The following is a 27,150-nucleotide window of genomic DNA, read 5'->3' on the forward strand; positions in this document are numbered from 1 at the left end:
TCCATTTATAAAGATGTTTCTACTGGCTTTTGCAAAGCCTCCTGTTTAATTTCTAAATTAATCTCTGTGCAAATGAAATCCTATGAGCTGTTTAGTGCCTGACCACTAAAGCTAATTTAGATAGATAGATAGATAGATTGATAGATAGATAGGTAGATATAGAGATAAATATATATATATATATATATGTATACATACATATATATATATGTGTATATATATATATATACAAAGGCTGCTGATGCTGTACTGTCTGCTTGTCATCTCTTGGAGCACCTTTTCTTTCTTGCTATCAGAATGTGGCCTTCTGCCACACGCATTCACTTTGACAGTCCTAATTTTATTGTATTTTTCTAACTGAAATAAGCAAACTCTCAGATGTATAAAAATTCCCTGATGTCAATTCTCTTCTTATAAAGCAAGGGATTTCAGAGAAGACAAACCTGAAATTGCATAAATTCATAATAGCAGCAACTTACATCTCTCTAGGGTGATGTGGTGCCCAGAACTGAAGGAACTATTCTAGGTTTGGTCTGAGCCTGGCAAGATACATCAGCACAGTTGCCCCCTCCCCCTTTCTCTATATGGCCTACCCCTCCTACCTTTAATGAACTCAGATAGTTAGGTTTCTTTTTTTTAAAACTGCCATATCACACTGTTGACTCATATCGCCTATGCGGGCGATGAAATCTCCCAAATCCTCCACAGATAAATTGCTGTCCAGCCTTGCCTCCTCCAGCCTGTACTTGTGAAGATGAGTTTTGAACCTGTATGTATGGAAGACTATTTTTATCTCCATTAAATTAAATCTGATTAAATTCTCTCAATGTTCCTGTCTGTCAAGTTTCTGTGTTTTTATGACAAAGATAATCTGGTCATTTCTTGTAATCATCTCTGAAACATATGAGATTAGGGCATTGTGAACTTTGAGTATATAGTCTAGGATGTCTCTCTCTCTCTCTCTCTCTCTCTCTCTGATGCTATTCACTCTCTATGCCTGTCTGTCTCTGTCTCTCTCTCTCTGTATCTCTCTGTTTCTGTATCTCTGTCTATCTGTCTCTCTGTCTCTCCATCTCTCCCTTTCTCTGTCTCTCCCTGTGTTTCTCTTCTCTCTGTGTCTCTTTTCTGTGTGTCTCTGTCTCTGTCTCTCTCTTTCTCCCATCTCTTCCCTTCTCTTTTTCTCTCATTTCCATCAGTACTAATTAAGAAAGTGAATAGCATCAAGTCAAGAATTATGCATTAAATATTTATTATGTGATTCTAGAGATACAAAACCAATCCAAAAGGAAGCTAGTCCCTAGCCTCAAGAAGCTTACATTCTAGAATGACAACCCAGAAGCTAAATCCTAGCTGAAAAGCTAGGATTGCTTAGTTTTAGTCTATTTTGGTTAACTTATCATCAAACTAGACTATTTGAACTGGGAAGGATTTTAAAACATAAAACACGGAAGAAAAGAACAGAGAAAGAGCTTAGGACATAGGGGAAGAATTGGGGAACTGAGGGAAATAAGAGGATCATGTGAGTCAGGAAGCTCAAACCACCAAGACTCCTTTGACTCTTATCTCCTCTCTAATCTTGATGGAAACAGCCCAAGATCCTGAATCCAGAAGTCTTGGAACAGGCATCCTTCCATCCTAGCACCCTCAGCATCTTCCTGGGAATCAGTCTCCATGGAAATGTAGCCTAGGGGGTGCTATGGTCCCATCTAGTGAAGACCCAGAAAAGAAAGTTGTCGTCACCAAAGTCTTTGAAATGGTCAAATCTTTCAATATCAGTGAATTCCACTGTCCCCTAGTAGAATCAGGGATTCCATTACAAAATGTATGACCATCTGTTCTGCTTCTGTGTCCCCAGGACCTTTCCTTTTTGCTGGCCTCTTAAACTGTTCCCAAGGGTCATTTCCCTCATTAGAGGTTGAGCTCCTAGAGAATAGGGAGTAGATTTCACTTTATTTTCAGCCCCAGAACTTAATACAGAACTTTGTACATAGAAAGTGTTTAAAAACATTTCATTTGTTATTCATTCATTCATTTATTGATCTACAAAATGTCAGAGATAGGAGAGGGCTAAGAACCAATAATAGTATAGGATGTCAGAATTGTTAGAAATCTGAAAAACAGAGCCAGCAATCATAGGTGTTAGCAAAACAGGACAAAGAGTTTTTGCTCTCTAAGAGACTATATTCTACCAGAGTAGGGAACATCATAAGCATATAGTTGTAGAATAAAAACAAAGAGAACAAATATGAAATATATCCTATGTTTTTAAAAAGAGGAGGGAATAAATAAGACTGCCAAAGGACTATGTGAGCAGAGAATGCCAGAACCAGAAAGGCTCTCAGGAAAGAGAACAGAGGAGACCCGAACTGAGGGGGGTTTTAAAATATGTCTTATGTATCTGAATGGGAAGATCCTTCAAGGTTGTGAAATCTCTCATCTGTCAACAATGATCAACTATTTCCCTGAAAAAGAATCCCAGAATGTCAGAGCTGAAGGGAGCTCCAGAAGCCCAGGATAACACGCAGGTCAGGAAGGGGGCATCCTCATTACCAATCCATCACTCAATCCCTCTCCCACCCCAATGGATTGGAAGATATTCTGAACAAATAAAGAACATTTTATCTAACTCAAGCCATTATTTTAAAAAAATGATCAACATTTACTGAGCAACTGCTATCACAGGAGTAGATGTCAGACTATTAAAATGCAACCAAACAGAGCTTGACCTAAAAGACAAAAAAAAAAAAATAACAGTTACACAGACAATAATATGCCAAGTAAACTGGAGGTAAATTTTAGTATTAAGTACTGGGGAAAGCAGGAAAGGTTTTCTATGGGGGCTTATTCCTGAACTACTTTTTGAAGACAGTTATCCCACTATTCACTGAAATTCTTCCAAATCTTCTCATTCCTCCTCAAGCCTTCCTGGCTCTCCTCCCTCATTCTCTCAGTTGAGAATTTAACCTTAATTTACTTTTTAAAAAATGGGAATATTATCTGGAGCCTCCCTTTTCTCCATTCTTCCTTCTCTCATATCAGAAGCTGCCTTCTGCCACTATCTCCTCCCTCACCCCCTCTCACATGAAGGGGTGAACGCTCGACCCTGTCAAGACCAACCCTTCTCCATGCATAGACTACGAATCTTTTGCCTCCTTCAGTAGACTGACCTTTCTAGTGTTCTTCTCCACTTATTTTTTTATCAATCAACCAGCAAGCATTTATTTTATCCATCAACCAGCAAGCATTTATTAAGCATCCATTATTTGCTTGGCATTGTTTTAGTTTCTAGTGATACAAATATAAGGAAAGAAACAAAATCTAAATATGAGCAATTTAAATTTATGTGGACAAAGTAAAAAGTGCATATATAGGTGTTTTCAGAATAGTATAACTTTAATAAATACAAAATTGCTAAATACAGTATAGTTTTGGAGGGAGATGACTAGGACTTGGAAGGATCAAGAAAGGGTTGATAATGATGATATTACATGAGTTGAGCCTTGAATGAAGATGATAATTATAAAACATAGTAATTCAGTTGATATGACAAAGAAGGCAATTAGGTGGCACAGTAGATGGAGGAGGATCCGAGTTCAAATCTTATTAGCTGTGTAACCCTGAGCAAATAACATAACCCTGTTTGCCTCAATTTCTCATCTGTAAAGAGTGCCGGTGAAGGAAAAGCAAACCAATCTAGTATCTTTGCTAAGAAAGCCTCAAATGGGGTCACTAAGATTTGATCACACTTGAAATGACAACAGCAATAAGGAATGGTTTCATAGAGCTGCAATGACCAAGGAGAATGATATAATCAAAAATGTAAATAGACAAATATGGTCTGAGTTTAGTTTTAGTTGATGAATAAAGAATGTCACCATAGAAAAACACTATACTTCAACACTTCAATCAATCACTAAGCAAGTATTAATCTCCTACTCTGTACCAAACCATACTGGTGGTGGCATGTAGATGAAGCAAAAACCCATACTTGCTCCCGAGGAATTTATATCACCTGAGGATAAAGAAAAGACAGAATCCATCCTCTTTCCTGCAGTTGCCATTTTTTTGATTTTTTCATTTCTTTTTTCATGACAACTTTTTTTCTAAATTGAAGATAGTAAACTTTAGTCTGCATTTAAACTCTACAGTTTCTTCTCTGGATGTGGATAGTATTCCCCATGCCAAGTCTTTTAGCATTGTCTGAGTATTGTACTACAGAAATGATCAAATCCATCATGGTTGATCATCACCCTGTGTTGCTGTTATTGTGTATCATGTTCTTCTGGTTCTGCTCACTTCACTCAGCATCAGTTCATGCAAGTCTTTTCATGCTCTTCTGAAGTCTCATTTTTTTCAGTTTCTTCCAATCTTACTGGATCCTTCCCATTAGCTTAAAACATGCCCATGTCTTCCCTATCTCATCAAAGTTCTCCCTTGATGTATCCAGACCTTCTAAATATCCTCCTATATGTCTTCTGTCCTTTCTATCTAAACTCCTTGAGAAGTCCATCTATAATAGATCACAGATTTAATAGCATCTACAGTCATAGACTGCAAAGGCCTGGAGTCAGGAAGATTGGAGTTCCACTCTGGCCTCAGACATTTAGTATCAGTATGACCTCAAGCAACTCATTTAATCTCTGACTCAATTTCCTCATCTGGAAAATGGCAACAACAACAACAATGATGATTTTCCAGGGCTTTCATAAGGATCAATTGAGATAAAAATTGTGAAACATTTAAGAGTCATTAATTTCAATTACCATCATCATTATTAGTGTTCCTACTTTCTCTCTCTCTCTCTCTCTCTCTCTCTCTCTCTCTCTCTCTCTCTCTCTCTCTCTCTCTTCTTAAATCCTTACAATCAGACTTCCAACCTCATCATTCCATCAAAACTATGTTTTCCAAAAAAATACCAATGATTTCTTAGTTTCCAGATCCAAAGGTTGGCACATTCACTGAGATAGTAAAAACCAGTCATCAGTGGGGAACCTCATTCTGCCTTTCCATGGATTTATAGTTTCTAAATTTTAAACCTTTTGCTAACCTTAGCAAAAGGCCATAATTTTTCAAAGAAGCCTTTCTTTTCTTGAATTTATAGTCTCCTGCCTATGGAAAGTAACATGTAACAGCCTTATCTATTAGCTCCTTCCAGCTGGACTGGAGTCCCTTCTCTCCCAGCCTTAGTATTAGTAATTACATCTTTGCCATTTGACTTTGAGCATTTTGTGGAATTTATCCCCTGGTTTATTATTGATAAATGTTTTCTCCTCTTGTCTGCCTTGATTAGGTATAATTTTTAAACACAGATTGAAACCAAGGGGGTTTCTGAGAAAATGGCTTTGGACTCCCCATGGAAAATATTATCATTTTAATTTATAGCTCTGGTAGAAACAGGACTCACAATGATAATTCTAAAAAATAATTTAAAAAGCAACATTTTCCCATGGCCACGTTCTCTGTTTCTAATATGCCAGAGATTACAGAAAAGAACTGAGCCCATTCATCTGGTAAATTTGCTTTTGTCTTCACTAAGATAGAGTCAGATACAAGACTGCACGCATTGTTCACTTGTTTATTCTTAATTGAACTATCAAATGAAAAGTTTAGCTTTTTGGAGATGTGGGATCTAGGAAGAAACTTCTGCCATCTTGAGGTTTCAGTTTCCTCATCTATTAATAAAAGAGTTGGTCCAGATGGCCCCTGAGATCTTTCAAGGTCTCTATGATACTGTGATTTTCTGAGGATCCCCACTAATGTCTTTCATGTTCAGAATTTCCCTGGAAATTATCTCAAATCGGTGTTTTATTATCTCAAATCAAAATTATCGATTATCTCAAATTATCCCAAATTATCTCAAATCAATTATCTCAAATCAAAATATCTCAGATCAGTGTTTGTTGCATAAGAGGGTGAATTTAATAGTGAGAACACTGAATTAGTCAGAGCCCAATTCTTCTCGACCCCTTTGGGGTTTTGTTGGCCTTTTTACTGAACTGGTTTCCCATTTCTTTCTCCAAATAATTTTACAGATGAGGAAAATGAGCTAAATAGGGTGAAGTGACTTTCCCAGGGTCACACAACTACTAAGTATCTGAAGCCAGATTTAATTTAGGAAAATGAGTCTTCCTGACTCCAGGCCAGGTGTGCCATGTATTATGACACCACTGAGCTGCACTTAGGACTTGCAGAGACTTTTAGGTGGTTGTCCTTCATTTTTTTTTTGTTTTGGTTTTTTTGCAAGGCAATGGGGTTAAGTGGCTTGCCCAAGGCCACAGAACTAGCTAATTATTAAGTGTCTGAGGCTGGATTTGAACTCAGGTGCTCCTGACTCCAGGGCCTGTGCTCTATCCACTGCACCACCTAGCCACCCCGGTTGACATTCATTCTTGAAGAGGATCAGTGACATCAAGAAGATGATGTCTTGACATGTAAGTGAATTTGATTTAACTGAGGCAAGGCAATGCCACGTCACCAGCCTCATTCTCTCCACATTGAGGCAGTGGCAAGACAAAGATCAGGATAATTAGAGATGGTCCTGGATGCAGTGGGAGACCTTGGTCTGTTGAAGTTAAGCCCTTTTCCGTATCTCAGTTTTGCTGAGTCAATACCCATTCAGTGATTAAGGCTGGAAAAGAAAATGAGACAAAAAAAATGGTCTCTTTTACCTACTCAAAATAAATAAGTAAATAGACAAACAAATAAATAAATAAATAAAAGAAGAAAGAAGAAGAGGAATAAAATGATTAAGAAAAGAAGAAGAAAAAAAGAAGAAAGACAACAGCAATTAATTTGGGAGGAGAAGACCCTTTTAGAAGAGACTTTTAGTAAAAAGATATGGGAGCTTCCGAATCTCATATTTACCCTTTTTAGGCTCTGGTTTCTTCATTGTTAAAAAAAACAACAACAAAAAAAAAACTCCAACATCATTTAATAGGGAGAATACTAGAATGCTAGGACTGGAGACAGGAAGATCTGAATTAAAGTCCAGTTTCAGACATATTCTAGGTGTGTGATCCTGGGCAAGTCACTTAACCACTGCCTGCCTCTGTTTCTTTATCTGGGGATAATAATGATAGCACCTCCCCCCAAATATTAGTGCCTAGATTAAATGAAATTATATTTGAAAATCACTTAACACAGTGGTGGTGTTTATTTCCATCTCAGAAAAGGGGAAACTGAGGCTCAAAAATGAGCAGAGCTAAAGTTTATGTCTTCTAATTTTCTATGAGGTTTTATCAATAAATTTTAATATATCCTTCCTATCCATTTTCACCATTTACCTTTATAACTTTCCTAAAATATCTGGTGTTGAGGGTGAGGTTACCAGCTTGATATTTTTCTGGCAAAATGAGGCCCACGCTTTGGCCAGACCCTTAAGAGAAGTTATCCAGGTCCCTTCCCCATTCCTCCCTCCCTCCCTTCTCTCCAAAATTGCTCTTTTTGTGTCCCCCTTTATATGTCTTTTTCTTAATGCATTTTAAAAAAATATTTATTTGGGCTTTTCACCATCTCTATTCTCCCACTTCCTTCAGAATATTTCCTTTGTATCAAAATGTACATAGTCAAGCAAAACAAATCAACTCCTCGGCATTTTTGATTTCTCATCTCTTATCTGTTAGCTCTTTGGGGAGCGATGGCGGGGGAGGGTGGTATGTTCGAAGTCATTCAAAGTCGGGATAGGTCACTGTTTTGGTGAGACTTTTTCCAAGTTGTTTCTTTGCATATTCCTACGGTGGCCTTCATCTAAATGGTTCTGTTCATTTTACTCTACATGAATGTTTCTGATGTTTCTCTACATCCATAATAAATCAAAGCACAATAAAATTCTATTCTATTCTTATCTTAGAATTAGATCAGTCATTCCCCAGGAGAAGGGCCTTCTTGTTTTCTATTTATGGATACTCTGTCTCCTTATATACTCTTCCTATTTTCTTGATCTCCTTGTGGGTAAATGCATAGTAATAGCACTGAGCCAAAAGGAGGTGACATAGGAATAAAGTTCTACTTTATTTTATTAAATAGTAGAATCAATTTTCAACTCAACCAATGGTTCCCTGGCATCCCTGTCTTCTTTAAATGTTTCAAACAGGGGCAGTTAGGTGGCACAGTGGATAGAGCACCAGCCCTGGAGTCAGGAGGACCTGAGTTCAAATTTGACCTCAGACACTTAATACTTACCTAGCTGTGTGGCCTTGGGCAAGCTACTTAACCCCATTGCCTTGCAAAAACCTTAAAAAAAATATTTCACACAATTTAAATGTTCCTCTTTTACCTTCTTGCCAATTTGTTTACTCTGAGGAGGATCCCGAAACTTGCTTTGATTTGCATAATTTCATTATTAGTTATGCTGAGCATTTTTATGGTTGTTCAGATGTTATGAACGGGCTATATTTTGGCTACTTATCTATTGGGCTAGTTCTTAGTCTTTGTTTTTAATTGAAACAGTATTTTATTTTTCCAATTACACGCAATGGTAGCTTTTCAACATTCGTTCATTTGTAAATTCATGAGTTCTAAATGTTTTCTTTTCCCCAACACCTTCCTTTCCCTCCCTCCTCTCCGTGATGGCGAAACTGTCTGGTAAAAGTTGAACATATTCATTTGTGTTTAACATATTTACATATTAGTCATGTTGTGAAAGAAGAATTAGAACTAACTTGGGGGGGAGAAAGAAAGGAAAACATAAATCAAGTTTCTAAAACACTGAACACGGTATATTTTGTTCTGCATCCAGACTCCATGGTTTTTGGTTGTTTGTTTTGCCTTCTGGCTGTCCATAGCAGGTCTCCCAGGATGATTCTAGATTCCTGAACTGCCGAGACGAGCTGCCACTAGCCCAGCTGATCATCTCACAGAGTTGTTGTTAATGCGGACAATATTTTCTTGGTTCTACTGCTTCGGGTCATGGAGTCTTTCCATGCTACTCCAAAGTCCAGCCACTCAAGAGTACTCCGTATCATTCATCCACTATAACTTCTTCAGCCAGTCCCTGATGGATGGGCATCTCCTAAATTTCCAATTCTTTGCCACAACAAAAACAACTGCTGTCAATATTTTGGAGCATGTGAGACTTTTCCTATATTTTATGATTTCTTTGGGATAGAGACAATTTTATTGGATAATTTTTATTCTTATAGCCCATATATACATGTGTATATGATATATGTGTGTCAGTGTGATTTATATATATATATATAATCTATTTATAGAAATACATATATATAATTCATCTTTGTTATATTTTAATCATCAAAAAGTTCGATTGATTATTTCCTTTCACATTTATTATATAGTGCAAAAGTGTTAATGTTATATAAAATAATTCCATTAGCTATTTTATGACATTCTCATAAGAATTCTTCTCAGTTATAGTCACAAAAGGGTTATTCATCTTTTGTCTCTATTTTTAAAAAATGGTATGATCTTTTTAATATTTAAATCACATATGAATTTAAAGTTTATGGTAACATATGGGGATAAATGGTTGGTATAGACTTAACTTCTTACAGATTGCTTTCCAATACTTCCAGAAACTTTCCTGATTCTCACCCCCCAATAAAGTGGGACTCCTTTCCCTAATTCCTTCTGTCCTTGGAATAAGGTAATTCTATACTTCTATGCAGGAATAATTATTCCTGTGCCATGGTTCTAAGTTATAACTTTTTCATTTCAAATAAGCACCAAACAATTTTGATCATTTTTGCTTTAAAATATATTTTTGGATGTGATAAAGCTAGACCACATTCATTATATACTATTTCCCCACCATTTCCTTTGAGATTTTTGACCTTTTGGTTTTGCAGGAAAATTGATTGGTGCAAATCTACAAAATAGCAACTTATTTTTTTGATTGGCATGGTACTGAATTCATGAAGTTATTTGAACAGTATCATAATTAGCGGTATATTGTCATGACCCAATAATGATCATTAATATCTATAATTGGTAATGATTCATAACTATAATTATTTATGTCTTCCTTTATATGAATAAAAAGTCTTTTTTCTGGATTTTTTTCTTATAAAGTCCTCTGTAGGCTTTGAAAGTTGAATCCAAGACACAGAATTTTAACAATCTCAAGTTATTTTGAATGGGCTTTCTTTTTTAAGATCTTCTTCCTATTATAGATATTAATGATCCTTAGTAATCAGTGGTATTACTATTCTCTTTTGTTTCCCTCTTAATATAAAATGAGAGATACTGGAACACATCCCCCCCACCCCAGCATGCCAGCATGGCATGCCAATTCAAAGGAAGCATGACACACATAAGTTTAGAATTCCCAACCCAAGTGTTCACCTGGACTATTCGTGCCCAATCTGTGCCAGAGCATTTTGAGCTCCTATTGGTCTGGTCAGCCGCAGTCGGACACAGTGTAATTTCTTTCGAACATAGTGATGTCATTTTGGTCTTCTTCAATAAGGAAGAACAAGAACCACATAAAATTCTGGTTCTGGATTTTTGATAGTTATTGACCTCAAAGAAACGTCCCTCAGTTCTTATGCCTTTTATGTTATTTAAACATAAAATAGTATTTTGTCAAAATCCTTTTTGGCATTCTTTAACATAATTGTTATTGTGATAGTTTTATTAACTTGGTTTACCAAAATTATAATTTTCCTAATATTGAATAGGTTCTCCATTCTTAGAATAGTACCAATTTAATCAGATTGGATAATCTTTTAAATATATTTTCATAAAACTAAAGTTTTATTTTTTCCAAAAAAATTCATAAATATCATTTTCCCAAAATTATCTTCCTCCACTGTATCTCTATGCAGTTTAAGTACCAGGTTCATATTTGTTTCCTAAAAATGAATTCCATGCAGCTCTTCTCCATTTTTTGAAGCATTTATACAATATTAGAGAAAATTATTCTCTGAAAATTTAGTAGAATTCATATGTAAATCTATCAACCATAGGGCTATGTTTCCTTGAGAATTCATTTGTGATGTTCAATTTCACATATTAATAAGATTGTTTAAATAAGGATTTCTTGTTCTATTAATAAAGATATTCTGTAATTTTCTAAGTACTCCTTTTAAGTTAGCAGTTTTGTTGGCACAAAATTGGTAAATAATTTCTAACAATGTTTTTTAATTTAATTTTAGATTCATTTATTCATTTTAGATCATGTTTTCTCTATTTTCTTCATCAAATGTGTTGTTTTCCCTATTTTTTAGCATTTTCAAAAGATACCTTCCAGTTTTATTCTATAATTGAATTATATACTATTATTGGTCATTTTGTTTTTACTTTTTTAGCTTTTAGATGTTTGTCCTTCATTCTTAAAGACCATGACATCAGAGAGGTGATGCCATGATAAGTAAATGTATTGGATTTTAGTGAGGAAGGCTGTCCTAAGTCACTGGCCTCACTTTCTCCTCCAGAATCATGGGTCAGGATGACTGGAGATAGCCCTGGATGTGAGGCAATCAGGGTGAAGTGACTTGCCTGAGGTCACACAGCTAGTAAGTGGCAAGTGTCTGAGACGGTTTCGAACTTCTGTCCTCCTGACTCAAAGGTCAATGTTTTATCCACAGCACCACCTAGCTGCCATTTCAGCTTTTACATTTTCAACTGCTTTTATAGATTGATTTTAAATTAATTGATCACTAGTTTTTGTCTTTTATTGCCAAAAATTTCTGAAGTTAAGCTGTTTCCTTTAAATTTTATTTTTGCTACATCATCCATTGTTATGTATTGCAATTGTTATATATTTTTTTCTTTAATTCTTTCCTTGGTTATTCTTTAATTCTTTTTTAATTTTTTTAAAATTTTATTTCTTTAAGGTAATGGGGGTAAGTGACTTGCCCAAGGTCACAAAACTAGGCAATTATTGAGTGTCTGAGGCTTAATTTGAACTCAGGTCCTCCTGACTCCAGGGTCAGTGATACATCTTCTGTGCCACCTAGTTACCCCCCATTCTTAATTCTTTAAGATTGTAAAATTGGTATCAATTTTCTTACAACCATTTTCTTTAAATTATCCTTAGTGATTGTGTTTCTTTTGGTTGCTTTTATCATAAAAATGGAATATTCTCCATCTTTTCTGCATTAAAGTGTGATCATTTTTAAAAAGGTGTTCTGGAAAATATTTTAGGAAGATATTGGAGTAGGTCAGAAATGTCCAAGTTCTTCAAATTTTCTCAACAAAAACAAAAAAAGCACCTCAAGGTTAATGGAGGACAACAAAAATAAACAAAAGCTGGGGCAGACCACTGGTCCTCCAGAAAGAATCAGAGAAGATTCTGAACTGAGGTTCATTCCATGTTAAGTGTTAACACCTCCAGGTGAGCTCTCCAGAAAAACAAAGTGCCAAGGCTTGGGGCAGCCCCATTGGGAGGTGGTCTCAGCCTCAGTCACAGGAACTTTCACTTCTGAAGGAGAAAGAGGGAGGGAAGCTCTTCTGACAACGGAGACCCAACCAGCTTTGGCTCCAAGACCTGTTCTGGTGAGAAGGAACCTGGCCCAAGGATTCTGTTAGCTGTGGACACGTAGAGGTTAATTGAGTTTCTAGTTTCAGTTCCACACCAGAGGGGAGTCCTGAAGGTTGTAGTCCCTGGAGGGTTCTCAGGGAGCAAGAAACTTCTCATAAGAAAAACAAGATCTGGAAAAGAGATTAAGAAACCATAAGAATAATTCAACTACTTGAATATTATTTTTAAAAAAATATCTTGTTTCTGAAGAGTTAGAACAGGAGGGGAAATGTAGAAACAGGAAGAAATTCACCAATAACCATCTGAAAGAGATCCTAGGAGACAAACTTACAGAAATGTCATAGCCAAATTCTGAAATCCCCAAATTAAGGCGAAAACATCATTAGCAATAAGATTAAAATCCTGGTGGTGCCACAATTCAAATTATACAAGATCTAATAGTGGCTATATTAAAAGAGCACAATCTTGGACCTCTGATAGAACTGGGGATGAAGCTGAAAATAACATATTCAGCCAAATTAATCATCATGCTAAGTAAAAAAAAAAAAAAGACATTCAATGAATTGCCAGGATTTTAGGATTTTGTTACAGTATGTTGCAGAAAAGGTCAGAACAAAAGAAAATTTGACTTTTGATTTCTAAGAAAAGTATAAGGTAAAGTATGACTATTTTTAGCATAATGTATGATATTTATTAAAAAAGTTTTCTTGAAATAGAAATTTATTATTTCAAATTTTTCAATTTTCCCTTTTGCTCTGTCAGGCATATGTCAAATTATTTTTCTTACATTTGGTATTTATTTAAAATTTTAAAAATGAATCATTAAAGAAAATATCTGCAAAGCAGATATCTTAGCATTCTGTTTATTATCGCATTCACTAATCACCAAGGTTCTATCACATGTAAGTTTTCCAAAATTCTATTAAGATCTTTATATATTTATTTTTGTTTATTTGTCTAAGTATGAAATGCTGCATATTAAGTAATATTATGCTGATATTTATTTCTTCTTCCTCTTCAATTTATTTTTAACACAAATATATACATATATTTTGCAATTTTTCATTTTCTATAGTATATTTTTTCTTGTTATCTCTTCTAACTATATTTAAATTTTACTATTCCTTTGTCTGATCATTTATGTCCATTTTTTCTTCCTTTACTTTGTAATATTTTAGTTTCTTATCATTTCTTTATGAATATTCATTTCAAGATAGATTTTTTAAAATAAATAATGTATTCCTGGACTCTACATTCTATTCCATTCTGCCAACCCTCCAGCTTATATATAAATTCAAACTATTTGCATTCAGAGTTTGATGGTTAATTAAGTTTTTTTTTTCCTTTTCTAGCACTTTGCTCATCTTAAAACACTAAATATTTTAAAATGATCTTATCAGTAGGAGGGTTGACATGGCAGGTAGCCTTAGATTAGAGATGGTCTCCATGTCCATAATGGATATGTGACTGAAGGAACGTGGTTAACCTCACAATGTTCTACATTATCTCATTAAGATTAAAAGTTGAAGGATTAGCTAGGTGGCACAGTAGATAGAGCACCTACCCTGGATTTAGGAGGACCTGAGTTCAAATCCAGCCTCAGATACTTAATAATTACCTAGTTGTGTGACCTCGGGCAAGTCACTTAACCCTATTGCCTTGCAAGCAACAATAACAAAAAAGATTAGAAGTTGAACAGTGGGTGCCAACCTGGATTAGTAGAGGGGATTTCCTCAGATAGAAGTTCCCAATAGTGTTGAAATTACAGAAACAGCCCTTTCTTTAACCATTATATCAATATTAACTCTATTTTCATCATTAGAGATTGGACATATTTAAACAAGAGCACCAGGTAATAACTTAAAAGTCCTGGGTCCTTGGTTGGTTTAATCATTAAATATATTACTTTGCTAAGGAACTTCCCTTACTTTTTCTCTCTCCAATAAAATGAGGTAGTTGAACCAGATGATATTTCGGGCAGGCCTTCTAGCCTTTACCTTGTCCAAATCATATAAAATTCTCTCTGAAAAGCTCATTGACATTTCATCTAAAATTAGTTTTCCCTACTGACATGCCAAACTAGAATTCTCTCCATTTCCAGAAGCATTTCTTTTCTTTTAGACCTTTGTACATTAGTTCACAACAGTCCCCATACTTGTTCTAATGATGTCTTTCTTTAATGACTTCCTTTTCATTCTAATAAATCCCTACTCCTTTTAAAGGTCCTAGTTCATTGCTGACATATTACATTAAACCTTTCCAGCCAGAAGTGCTTTCCCATCCCAAAATATTTATTTGTTGAATGGACTTGAGCTGAACAAAAAAATGGATGACAGTTCTGAAGATGATCGGAGAATAAGGGGAAAATTGCACAACTGATACAAGATTTCTTTAATATCTTCTTTGTGCCCTAAATATACTGGAACTTGGATCATGTGGGGAAAAAAGTCATGAACAGAGACAAAAGAGAATATTTTAACAACGAATCATTCCTGAATTAGCCAAGGAGCTCAAATGAAAGGTAAAATTTTGTTTTCAATTCAATAAACATACATTAAAACATATTATCTTCATACTATCATGTCCTAGCTGCTGTTTAAGCCCAAGGGACACTAAGCCTCCCTAAAGGATCTTTAATTCAATTGGAAGAATACAACGTGCATGTGTAGATAATGCAAAATATGGAGTGTAAATAAAAAATAATTTCAAGGAAAAGTATGAATAATTAGAGTGATGGGTAAGACTTCAAAAGCAGAATGAGGGGCTTCAGATAGGCAAGATATTAAACTGAGGAGGGAGAGCATTCTAGATGTGGAGAACCACTTCTAAAAACCATTAATAGTAGAAATTTAGGGTTTGGCTTTTTTCCTGAGGAATGCTAAGTACACGAGTTTGAACTTGATTGTTCATCAAAATTGTTAATGGCAAATGTCTAATAAGAGAATTTTCCAGTTATATTTTGAAATGCTTTAAATAATAAAAAAAATAGAAACTTGTATTCTCTCATTGAAGAAACAGGAAGTCAATGGTGCTGCTAGAACTGGAAAGTGACAAGATCAGAATATTTTTCCTGAAAAAAAAAAAGCTCAATTGGACAAAAGTTAGGGATATGAACAGGAGAGGGGAGACATTGGAGATAGGAAGACAAATTAGGGAACAATTGTCATAATCCATGTAAGAAGCAATGAGGACCTGAACTGAGATGTTGATATGAATAAAGAAAAGGAAAAAAAAAGATATGGCAGATGCTATTGGAGGCAGGATTGGAAAATTTAGATTCAAAAATAGACATCAGGAATTTTTGTTAATACTGTGATGTATTCTTTGTACTTATGTCCCCAGTGCCTAAAGGTGCAATGTCAGACACATTTTATAGTTACTTTACAAATACTGATTGAACATGTGGAAAGGATCAGGCCTGGATACTAGGTAAAAGAGATATAATATGGGTCCTGGCCCTCTATAAGCTTGCTGCAATAGGAGTAAGTAAAATAAATGTGTATACATAAATATAGCCAGGTCCCAAGTAGTGAGAATTTGGTTGTTCATTCATTTTAGGAATGCCCAACTCTCTATTGCCCCCACCATTTGAAGATTTCTAGGCAGAGATACTGAAGTAGTTTATTGTAGCCTTCTCCTACCTCATTTTACAGATGAAGAAATTGAGGCAAATAAGTTTAAGTGACTTGCCTAGGTCACATAGCTAGCATCTGAGGCCATTTTTAAAGATGAGTTTTCCTGACTTCAGGTCTGACAATCTACCCACCATCTGTACTAAAACTATATTTCCATTGGGTTAGAAATCATGATTTTAGTGTATATAAGCTTAGCTTCTAAGGGAATTTGAATACATATGACCACTTCATGGGATTCATTACCCTCACTGTTTGGACCCTAGCTATAATATACAGATTAGAATTTAATGACTCCCTAAGAAAAGGATCAAATGATCAAATAAAAGACAGATCACTAATACTGAATAATGATTAAAATATATTTCAATTAGCCAAGCATAGAACCATATTCATGATAGACATACTCAGAAACTTCTGCAAAGTTGATTCTACTCACATCATTATATTGAATGTATGTACAATTAGAGACAACACAAAATCCAGTAGACCTGAAAGATGAATAGCTCTTGTTGCAAGAGATCTCAGTAGATAAGACATCCAAATACAGCCAAGAATGAAAGAGTGCTGACAAAGGAAAATGAGTTTGCTGAAGTTGGATCTGGATTTTTCTGGAGTGACAGCAATGAAGGGGAGCTCTGTGAGGCTGCCTTAGAAATGTGTAAAAAAAAATTAATTTAGTCAGCAAGCTTATATGTCTCCCAAAAGGAGTGAACTGACTCATAACAATGAGATTGCACTTGCAGGAATGCACCATACATCATCAATGCATGTGCTCCAACCATGGTGAAACCTAGAGAGGTCAGAGAACAATGTTAGAAAGTTCTGGAGACCCTCACCATCTATGAACCAAAAGAGGACAAGCTTATAATTCTGGATGACTTTGATGCAAGAGCAGGTACAATCTACCAGACAAGGCAGGAATCAGGAGAAAAGGAGTCAGAAATAGCAATAGCAATGAGCACTTACTATTGAAGACTTGTGCCTCTCATGACCTTCCCATCAACACCACCATCTTCTGTTTATCTAAATGGAATAAAAGTTCATGAATACACCTTCAGAGCAAACATTGGCATTGGATATACTGTCATTGTGAGAAAAGACAAATTGGATGTGAGTGAAGAAGACAGAGTGATGACTGACTATAGACTTATCCTCCCTAAACTAAACATTAACATTCAGCAAAAACAGTGGCTCCAAGGCAAGATGCTATCAGAAGATTTAATGTCAACAGATTAAAGACTTCTCCAAGCATGAAGTTTGAAGGGAATGTTGAGTCAATACAGGGTTGACAACAATGGAGCAGAAAAAGTGTGGGAAGCTTTCAGACATATTAAGTATAGCACTGCATTTGCTGATCTGGGTCAGAACACTCACTAACCTCGAGATTGGTTTGATCAAAATAACTGAATGCTACTAAGTGAAAAATGAGATCTCCACACGGTTTACCAACAGGATAGTGCACCCATCTTTAAGAAGACAATATTTCATTCCATCAAAAGTAAAATGCAAACAAAACTTAGAAAGATGCAGGCTTCTTGACTCAGTAGGAAGACAGATGGAAATTCAGTTTAACACTGATAGTAACACTCTAAAGCACTTTTATGATGCCTGAAGGCTATTTATGAGTCAGACATACAGTGAATTCTCAACTATTCAATACTAATGGAACCAAATTGATAAATGATAATAACTGGAATGATGGGCTGAACACTTCCATAGTGTTTTCAATAAACTATAATCTACCATTTGACTAATTACCACAGATTAAAGGTAATTCCTTCTCTAACCAAACTTTTTTTTTTCTTTTTGCAAGGCAATGGGGCTAAAGTGACTCACCCAAGTTCACACAGCTAGGTAATTCTTAAGTGTCTGAGGTCGGATTTGAACTCTGGTCCTCCTGACTCCAGGACCGGTGCTCTATCCATTGCCACCTAGCTGCCCCTAACCAAACTTTTAACTGAAAAAGAGATAATGATATTTGGCTCTGCTCATATGACAAAGTGTCTCTACAGAGTCTATTCCAGCTGATATTTAGAAATGGGAGGTCCATTGTTTATACAAAAGTTGACCGAAACTTTGAAGGATATTTCCCTTGTCTGTCTCTCTAAACATAAAGGAAATGTTATTCTGTGACAATCACAGGATGTGTGTGGGAGAAGGGAGGGAGAGGGATTATTTCTCTATTAATCTTTGCTAAAAAGATTCTTTCCAGAGTCCTCCCCTTTATTGGAGGACTGATCCTTCACTTGAAAGATGGTCATCCGGATGGCTAGGTGGCGCAGTGGATAAAGCACGGGCCCTGGAGTCAGGAGGACCTGGGTTCAAATCCGGTCTCAGACACTTACTAATGACCTCGTTGTGTGACCTTGGGCGAGCCACTTCACCCCATTTGCCTTGCAGAATAACAACAAAAAAAGATGGTCATCTACCTAAGAGTCATTGTGATTTCAGAAATGGCTTTGTGACATGGGAGACGCTGGTGTCAAACAGCCCATCCTCACCTAGTCACATCAAAGAAGGGATTGTGATCCAGAAACTACACAAGAATTGCAGTAACTCAAAAGAAAAAATGTTCAAAAGTGTAAATTTTAGACAATCTTCACTCCAAAAACTGATGATTCTTTCTGTGCAACTCTTGGTTAAGTCTTCCAGTCTTGGTCTGATCAGCCACCATTGGACACATCATACCTTTACTCCAATAAAATGATGGCATTTTGGCCCTTTCTGAGAATGAAGGACAACAACTAAGCACTCAAGTAAAAAACTGAAATGAATTGAATTAAATTATTTTAATGCTGGAAATCAAAAATAGATTTTCTAAGATAAAAGAAGAAAAATATTCAGAGCTCCCCAAATCTCAATGTTTTCATTCTTAAAGAATAATTACTCTATTTTTATTATTCATTTTAAGAAATTGTTAGCATAAAAGCATCACTTGATCATTGAATTTGAATAGCCTCCTATTGGAAGGAGGAAGGGAATAGAATTTTATTATCTCATTAGATCCTCACAACAACCCTTCAAGGAAGATCTGTTATTATCCCTATTTTATAGTTCAGGAAATAGAGGCAAAGATTAAATGACTTGCCCAGGGTTACACACCTCCTATTTTTCTGAAACTGGATTTGAACTCAGATAGTCCTGAGATATTCTAGGTGCAGTGCTCTGTGTCCATATTCTTTCTATTTATTGCTGCTGGAAAGTTTTTTTTTTTTAAATAAAGAATTACCTACTTTTTAAAAATATTTTTAAATATTTTTTGGATCCATGTAATGTGCAAGTGACCATGGGTCAAAATATTATATAATAAAATGTTTGGTTTCTAATATAGTTTATTTGCACAGAACTAGGAAATACAACTTCAAGGGGAAAAATACAGTAGATAGTTAGTTAGTAGAGATAGGGACCCTACATAGACCTTCACATCACAAAGAGTATAATTACACTAACTAGGAAATACAATGTACAACAAAGACTTATATTCTGATAATTTATACAATTCAATGAATTTCTAAGTCTGTAATTCTGGTCATGAAAGATTGTACCTTTTTAGGGACTCAGTAGGTGTCAAATTGTTGCAACAGTAACATATAGACAAGCTTATTATCATTTTCACATAGATTCTGAATTAATCCATATGTCTAGACTCTTTAATTACCTTACCATGATTTCTTGGGGTGATGATCATCTTTTCCTGAGTTGCCATTAACAAGATTCCTATACATAAGTCCTCATATCTAAGCTTCTGATGCTTCTTTTGAAATATGTTTCAATTTAGGTGAATGTTGTCCATGCAGGGCCCTTTGATTCCATTTCTGGATTTTAGCTATTCAATAGAGTCTTTCTGAAAATAAACCAATTTGAATTTGACAAACCCAGCACCTAGTGACAGCTTTGGGATCATTCTTCACCTAATAATACCTCTCATTCCAATTACACTCTAAGTTCAACAAAGGATTTTGCTCTTATATTTATCTGAGGAACAACTATTCCCATTTAATAAATATGGAATATGAGACTGTAAGACTTACCAAATAACAGTTAATGAATCATAACATAGATTCAAATTGACTAGCAATCATAAGAGTTGAGAGCCAATTATTCATTTTACATATGAGAAAATCGCAGTTTTGGAAGGTGAAATGATTGCCCATTTCTACTGCAATGATGAGTAACTGAGATATTTATTTCTATGATTGATGTCTCCTCCAAGGAGAACATAAACCTACTAGTCACAAGTAACTGTTTTTGGGTTTTTTTTGCTTTTTTTTTTCCTATCCCTAATATTTGTCACAATGTCTGAAACATCGTAGGCCCTTGGTCGATGGGTTTTATTTGTATCTTGGAGGTTTTAGGTTACTTCAACTCAATAAGCATACCAGATAGCTGTGTCAAATATAATGCTTAGTTTAAAACAAGGACAGTAAAGAAATGTAGAGACTTACTATGATCCCACAAATCTAATTATCATAGTGGAGGTCTCTACTGCCAAATAAACTTTGAGCCAAATTTTCTAATATTCTTTTTTATTTTAGGTTTTTGCAAGGCAGTGGGGTTAAGTGGCTTGCCTAAGGCCACACGGCTAGGTCATTATGAACTGTCTGAGGCAGGATTTGAACTCAGGTCCTCCTGACTCCAGGGCCCATGCTCTATCCACTGAGGCACCTAGCTACCCCCAAATTTTCTAATATTCTACACTGACTTTCCAGACAAGTTGTCATTCACATATTGCATGGAGAACTTCGTGAAGGGGAGACTTACTACCTTTGAGGAAGCTGTTGAGGAAAGGTTATGGTGTTTGGTTCCCCCCTTCCAATTATAGCAAGTCTAAATCTTTTGTCCCATTTCTTCTTTCCTGAGAGAAGAAAAGATTCTGGCAGTTTCCCTTGAAGCACACTTAGAGAACTGGAATTTAGGAGAGTTTCCTAGATTCCCGCAGTATATAAATGTTATGTGTATGTGATGGACTAAGAAAAAAATGGACTATCTTCAATGAAGATAGAGAACAGAGACCTACAGAACTGGAAAGAATTGTAGATTCCATCTAATTCAACTGTGTTCTTTTGTAAAAGAGGAAATTGAAACTCAGTTGAGACCTAATGAGGAGCCAAAGCAACACTTAGTGCCATGCTCCTGGCCTTTCAGTCTATGGCAACTTATCCAGCTCTGCCCTTGACTGGCTTCCTACAAGCTATGTCCACATTCATGCAGGGAGGGCATTGTCGTTTATAGGAATAATATAACAATTCCTGCTCATTGTTTTTTACTTTGGGTAATGTTCATTCCTCAATGGTAGGACACAACCCTTGGAATAAAAATAAAAATACAGATTCAGAAGAACATTTATTTGAATAAAATGTAACCCAGAAAACTTAGGTAAAATCATATTTATCCAACTACTTAAATCATTTTTATCTGGTTCACTACAGGAGGGTTTAATTTGAAAAGATAAAATATACCGACTGAAATGTAGGTCCTCGGGTGTTTGACAGCAGAATGAGGCCAGTAAAGAGAAACTTATCTTTCATCGAAGTTACTGCTCCAGTAGAGAGATTTATAGGTTACAATTCAGCTTTAGAGCCTTTAAAACCGGAATATTTTTCCAAATAGCCACTATTCATTATGAATAATGGGGACATGAGTTTAGGCCATCAAAAATGAGTAAAATTAGATCAAAGAGATATGGAGATGATTGGTGACAACTGGTACAATTGTACTCTTTGTGATGTGAAGGCCTATGTAGGGTCCCTATCTTGACTAATCAATTGTCTACTGTATTTTTCCCTGAAGCTATTTTTATTTCAAAAAAACAGAAGGTAGGTAAAACTGTTATTACTATTTATCATAACTCTTTTATATCATAGAGTGATAAAATTAAAAGGGATTTCAAGGGTTCAAGGCCTAGAGTTGGACAAAGCTTCCTATAAATGAAAAGAATGAAGGGTCTGGGGTCAGGAAGACCAGAGTTCAAATTCAGCTTCAGACATTTACAAGCTGTCACGTAACTTCTGTTTGCCTCAGTTTCCTCATCTATAAAATGGGAATAATTAATAATAATACTAATAATGGTCGCCTACTCCAGAAAGGCATAGTGAAGATCAAATGAAGCAATCATATAGTGCTAAGCCTAGCGTGTGTTATTCTTCATTATTATTAAAATAACAGCATGACATTAAATAACAATACAGCATCGATAATAATAATAGTAATAAGGCACATTCTATCCTGCAAACTGCTTTACAAACATTATCTTCTTTGCTCTTTCGTTACCTTTGGAAGCTAGGTATTACAATCAACTTCACTCTGCTCTTGGGGTTGGAATAATAAAGGAATTTGTACACTTGAAAACTGCACAAAGCAAGTTCAACTCCCTCTCCTGGACCAATGTCTCTCATGGACATCCAAGATCCCCAGAAGGGAGATCTCCAGTGGGGAAAGCCCACTCCCTCCTGGGGAAGTCCCTTTCTCTGTTAGACAGCCCGAATTCTCAGCAACGTTGTTTTATGTTGTGGAAAACTGTCTCCTTGTGACTGCTCCCCAAAATCCTAGTCTTGCCTTTCGGAGCCAAGCAGAAAAGGTTTCCTTTCTCTTCTAGGCTGTCCTTCAAACTTTTGAAGACAAGAGTTGAGTGAGGAGCTTCCCTGTCTCACAGATGTAGAAGATGAAGTCGACGGAAGGGTACGGCTTGCCAGTGCTAACCTCATTGATACCAGTGTATTGTCAGAGTCTATCTTGGCTTTTTGACTCAAAGTCCTTGCTGAAATAACTGTTCTTCTCAGCCCTGCTCAGACATCATCTACATTATTGGACTCAGTTGGGACATGGCTTAGGAAGGGTGTGGATCATCTCCAGACCATTCAGAGTAGGGTCAAAAAAGGATCATAAAAGGCCACGTGATGGGAAGATCATTTGAAGAAATTGGTATATTTATCCAAGAGAAGAGAATGGGCAGGAAGCAGAATAAATGCTGTTCATTATTCAAAAATTCATTTTTTAGAAGTAGAATTATACCCTGTTCTATTTGGCCTCAGAAGGCAGAACTAAGCAGTAAATCCAAATGAAAAGATAAAAAAAAGTGGCTAGAAAAATATATTCCTATTTTAAAGAATGGAAGACTGAGCCCCAGAAAGTTTACTGACTTGTCTGCATTCACACAGCTCAGCTGGTTCTCACAATAATCCTTTAGCATGGATACTGTCCATGGGTAGCAAGATAACTCAGTGGTCAAAACATTGGCTCTGAAACCAGGAAGTCTCATCGTCCTGAGTTCAAATCTGGTCTCACACATTCAAAAGCTGGGCAAGCCACTCTATTGCCCCAGTTCATTTTCTGTGAAATGAGCTGGAAAAATAAAGACAAATCTCTGACAAGAAACCTCAGATGGGGTCACAAAGAGTTGATCTTGACTGAAATGAATGAATAACAAAAACTCTCCATGCCTCAATCAACCCATTCATCAATTAATCAATAGCAATTTATTATGTGCTAACAATAGAGAATAAAGGTATACATTATGAAAGAATCCCTACCTATAAGAAGCTTGCATCCTAAGGGAAAAGCCAACAGGAGTATAAGCATTATAAATATAAATATAGTATTGTAAATATAATACATACATATAATAATATAATATATAAATATAAGTAAATATAATATAAAAATAATATAAGAATATATGAATACATATAGTATATAAATATAGTATTATAAATATAGTTAATATATCATATATAAATAAGATATGATAGCTATATAGATTTGTGAAAATATCAAAGCATTTACAATATTATTTCTATAGATGCATAAGTAAAATTATTATTTAGCTAATAAAAGCTAGCTAAAAATTAATAAATATAAGTGAATAAATACATAAAGATATTAGCTAATAAAACCAGTAAAACTTAAGTTATTGAATGAATATAAATAAATAAATGCAAGGCAATTTGAGAGACAGTACACTAGAAATTGGAGGGGGATCCCCAAGAAAGGCACAAGTGAAGAGGTGATACATTCCAGACATGACCAAAGCAAAGAATAGATAGAACCAATGTTTTCAGTCTCAAAAATTCATTTTTCTGCCATCCACCTACAGAGAAAGAACTATGGCATCTGAATATAGAACAAAGCAAACTGTTTTTACTTTCTAAAATTCATTTTTTTTCTTATTGCTTTTTTCTTTTATTCAGGTTTTTCTTTCACACCATGACTAATATGAATTTATGCTTAACATGACTGTACATGTAGAACCTAGTTCAGATGCCTTTCTATTTTGGGGAGGAGGGAGTGAGGTAGAAAAATTGGGAACTCAAAATCTTACAAAAATGAATGTTGAAACCTATAGATGTAAATGGAAAAATAAAATTAAAACAAAAACAATAGGAAAAGCAGGAAAAAGTTAATTTTCTATGTGGAGAATTTTCAGAACAATTTTTTCCCCCTCAGGGTCCCCTGACCCCTACTTTTTGGTTCCTAGAATCCCTTTCTCATGAGACAGAGCTTGTTTTCCTTGAAGATCTCTGTTTTAGAAAGCCTTGGCAGGTGAGGGGCTGGGGGTTTGGGTCCCACTGCCAACAATGTTATTTCCAATGGCAGAATGTGAGATTGTAGATAGAGAATGGAGAGGAACAGGAGAGAATAGTATAGAAATGGGAATTAGAAGGAAGAGATAATAAGTTCCAATGATTTCAGAGAGTTTCTTTACATCACTAGGCTTAGTTTGAGGAATTTCACCATCACTCAATAATACCTGTTGACTGGCAGAACAGACCAACCCTTCAGTGACAGCTGGGTTTCAGACAGTCAGCCAAACACTGACCTAATGATCTATCTAGAACATTGACCTGGACCACCCAACCCTCGGGCTGTCAAAGGCCAGCAAAATCATTTGGTCCAGTGCTGTCACAGCATACAAAGGTGGGACTCAAAATTCATTAAATCAAGGTGCTAAGTGAATTCATTAAATGTTTGCCAAAATATAGCAGATGAATGATGCTGTATATATCCAAATGGTCCTTGGCAGAGAAGGGTTCCCCGCTTCTGATCTGGAAGCTTGTAAAGGATCTTTGACTATAAGCAGGAAGGTGACACAAAAATCAGCTAGTCCAACCTTACAAATGGGAAAATTGAGACTCAGAGAGGGGAAATGATTAACCCAACTTTTAATGGAGAAAGTGGCAAATCAGGCATTTAAATCTGGGTTCCGTGATTCCAAATTGCATCCATTGTTTGACAAGACAGGATTTCTTCAACATCAAATATTCAGATGACAGGAAGCAAGGTAGGTAATGAACACACTGAACAGGAATAAGATTCCAACAAATCTTAGAACAGCATTGGAAGTTGGGAGAAATGATGCAGGTCTATAGAAAACATAAGGTTCAATTTTGAAAAATATAAAGAATCTACAAGAGACAGAAAGTCTTCAGGGACACAAAAAGGGTTTCATTCTTGGAAATATGCTAGAATGGATTCCTAAAGAGATGAAGAGTGAATATCTAGAAAAAGAAGCAAAGACACACACACACACACACACACACACACACACACACACACAGTCACCATGGCTTTGTCAAGAATAAATGATACAAGATTAACTTTATTCTTTTCTTTGAGAATTTCTAAACACATTAATGTAATAAATAGTATGGATAGATTTGTCTTTATTTTAACAAATTGTCATAAAAGTATAATCTGAAATTTGACTGGAACATTCAGATACATGTCAGTTAAACAATAATAAGATCAGCAAAAATGAACAAGATTAAATGTATGAATAGTAAATGAATACTTTCTTGTACTTATGTTAAAAACACTTAAGTACAAGATGGAAAAGATATGGTTGAAGAGCTTTTTGAATTGACAAATTCTAGAAGTTTCAGTGAGCCCTAGTCTCAATATGAGTGAAGGGTATAAAAAGTCAGTCAGAAAAGGGGTCTAATTATGGTCTGCATTAGTGAACTGTAACTTCCATTAAGAGATTGGAACAGCTATATGGCACAGTGTAAGTCTGTATAGGGCCAGTCTCAACTAATAGTCTATTTTACTTCAAAATCAGAAGGTAGGTAAAGTTACTGTTATTTAACATCAAAGGGTGTTTCTATCATTGGAAGGGACTTCAGAAATTCGAAAATCTTGATCTGTTCTATAAGACCATAGAGGGTAGTTCTTAAGAGTCAGGAAGAAATGAGTTCAAATTCAGTTGGTGCTTTCCCTTCATTGTCAGAGAGAAATAGAAAGAGAAGCAGAGAAAAAGAGAGAGACAGAGATAGAGACAGGCTGAAGGGCAGCTAGGTGGTGCAGTGGATAGAGCCCTGGAGTCAGGAGGACCTGAGTTCAAATGTGACCTCATACAATGATTCCCTAGTTATGTGATATTGGGCAAGTCACTTAACCCCATTGCCTTGCCAAAAAAACAGAAACAAAGAGACAGAGACAGACAGAGAGACAGAGACAGAGGGAGTCAGAGACAGTGATAGAGAGACAGAGATACAGAAACAGAGAAATACACAGAGATTGACAGAGACAGGAGACAGACAGAAAAAGAGAAAGAAATAGAAAGAGGGCTTCTGTGCTCTTTCCTGATCAGATTACGTGTAGATTATTGTGTCTTTCTCTGGATTTTATAGTTTAGGAAGACAGTGATCAGCCAGAACATAGCCGGTTTTAATGATTTCCTATTAGCTTTTTTTTTTTAATTCAAACAGAAAGAAGTCAGTGGTGTTAGGTAAAGATATTCAAAATTTAATTAGGATAGAGAATTGAACCTTTGTGTGAATGTTAGCTCTGAGCTATTGTTGATTCGTAATATTTCTTCTGATATATAAACTCTATATAACAGATAAAGGAAATAGGTTAACTTAAAGGTCATTATATTTGTGGAGACAAAATAAAACATGCTAACTGGTGTAGCAAGATATGGGTCATTAAATCTCTAGATAGAAATGGAAGGGGGAAAGCAGTAACTGGAGAAAAAAATCACACCCTAAATTATTCATTGTTCTTTTGTTCAGTAGTTTTTGACTCTTTTGCAACCCCAAGGATCATATTTTACCAGATCCTTCTATCCTTCATTAT

At 35.6% G+C, this 27,150-nt stretch overlaps 1 long non-coding RNA gene across 2 annotated transcripts in view; it reads right to left on the reverse strand.

The window, feature by feature from the left end:
* Positions 1–8,720: 8,720 nt before the first annotated feature.
* The window catches only part of LOC141512660 (uncharacterized), a 31,690-nt gene continuing 13,260 nt past the window's right edge, over positions 8,721–27,150 (reverse strand). The window contains exons 3-4 of one of the 2 annotated variants that reach the window (XR_012475568.1): positions 17,044–17,100; positions 8,721–9,024 (exon numbers count right to left, since the gene is read on the reverse strand). This is a non-coding gene — a long non-coding RNA (uncharacterized LOC141512660). Of the gene's footprint in view, positions 9,025–12,259; positions 12,613–17,043; positions 17,101–27,150 lie in introns of those variants that run through there. The other variant, XR_012475561.1, reaches the window with a different exon arrangement.

Source organism: Macrotis lagotis, chromosome 1, assembly GCF_037893015.1.
Source record: "Macrotis lagotis isolate mMagLag1 chromosome 1, bilby.v1.9.chrom.fasta, whole genome shotgun sequence".
Taxonomy (NCBI): domain Eukaryota; kingdom Metazoa; phylum Chordata; class Mammalia; order Peramelemorphia; family Peramelidae; genus Macrotis; species Macrotis lagotis.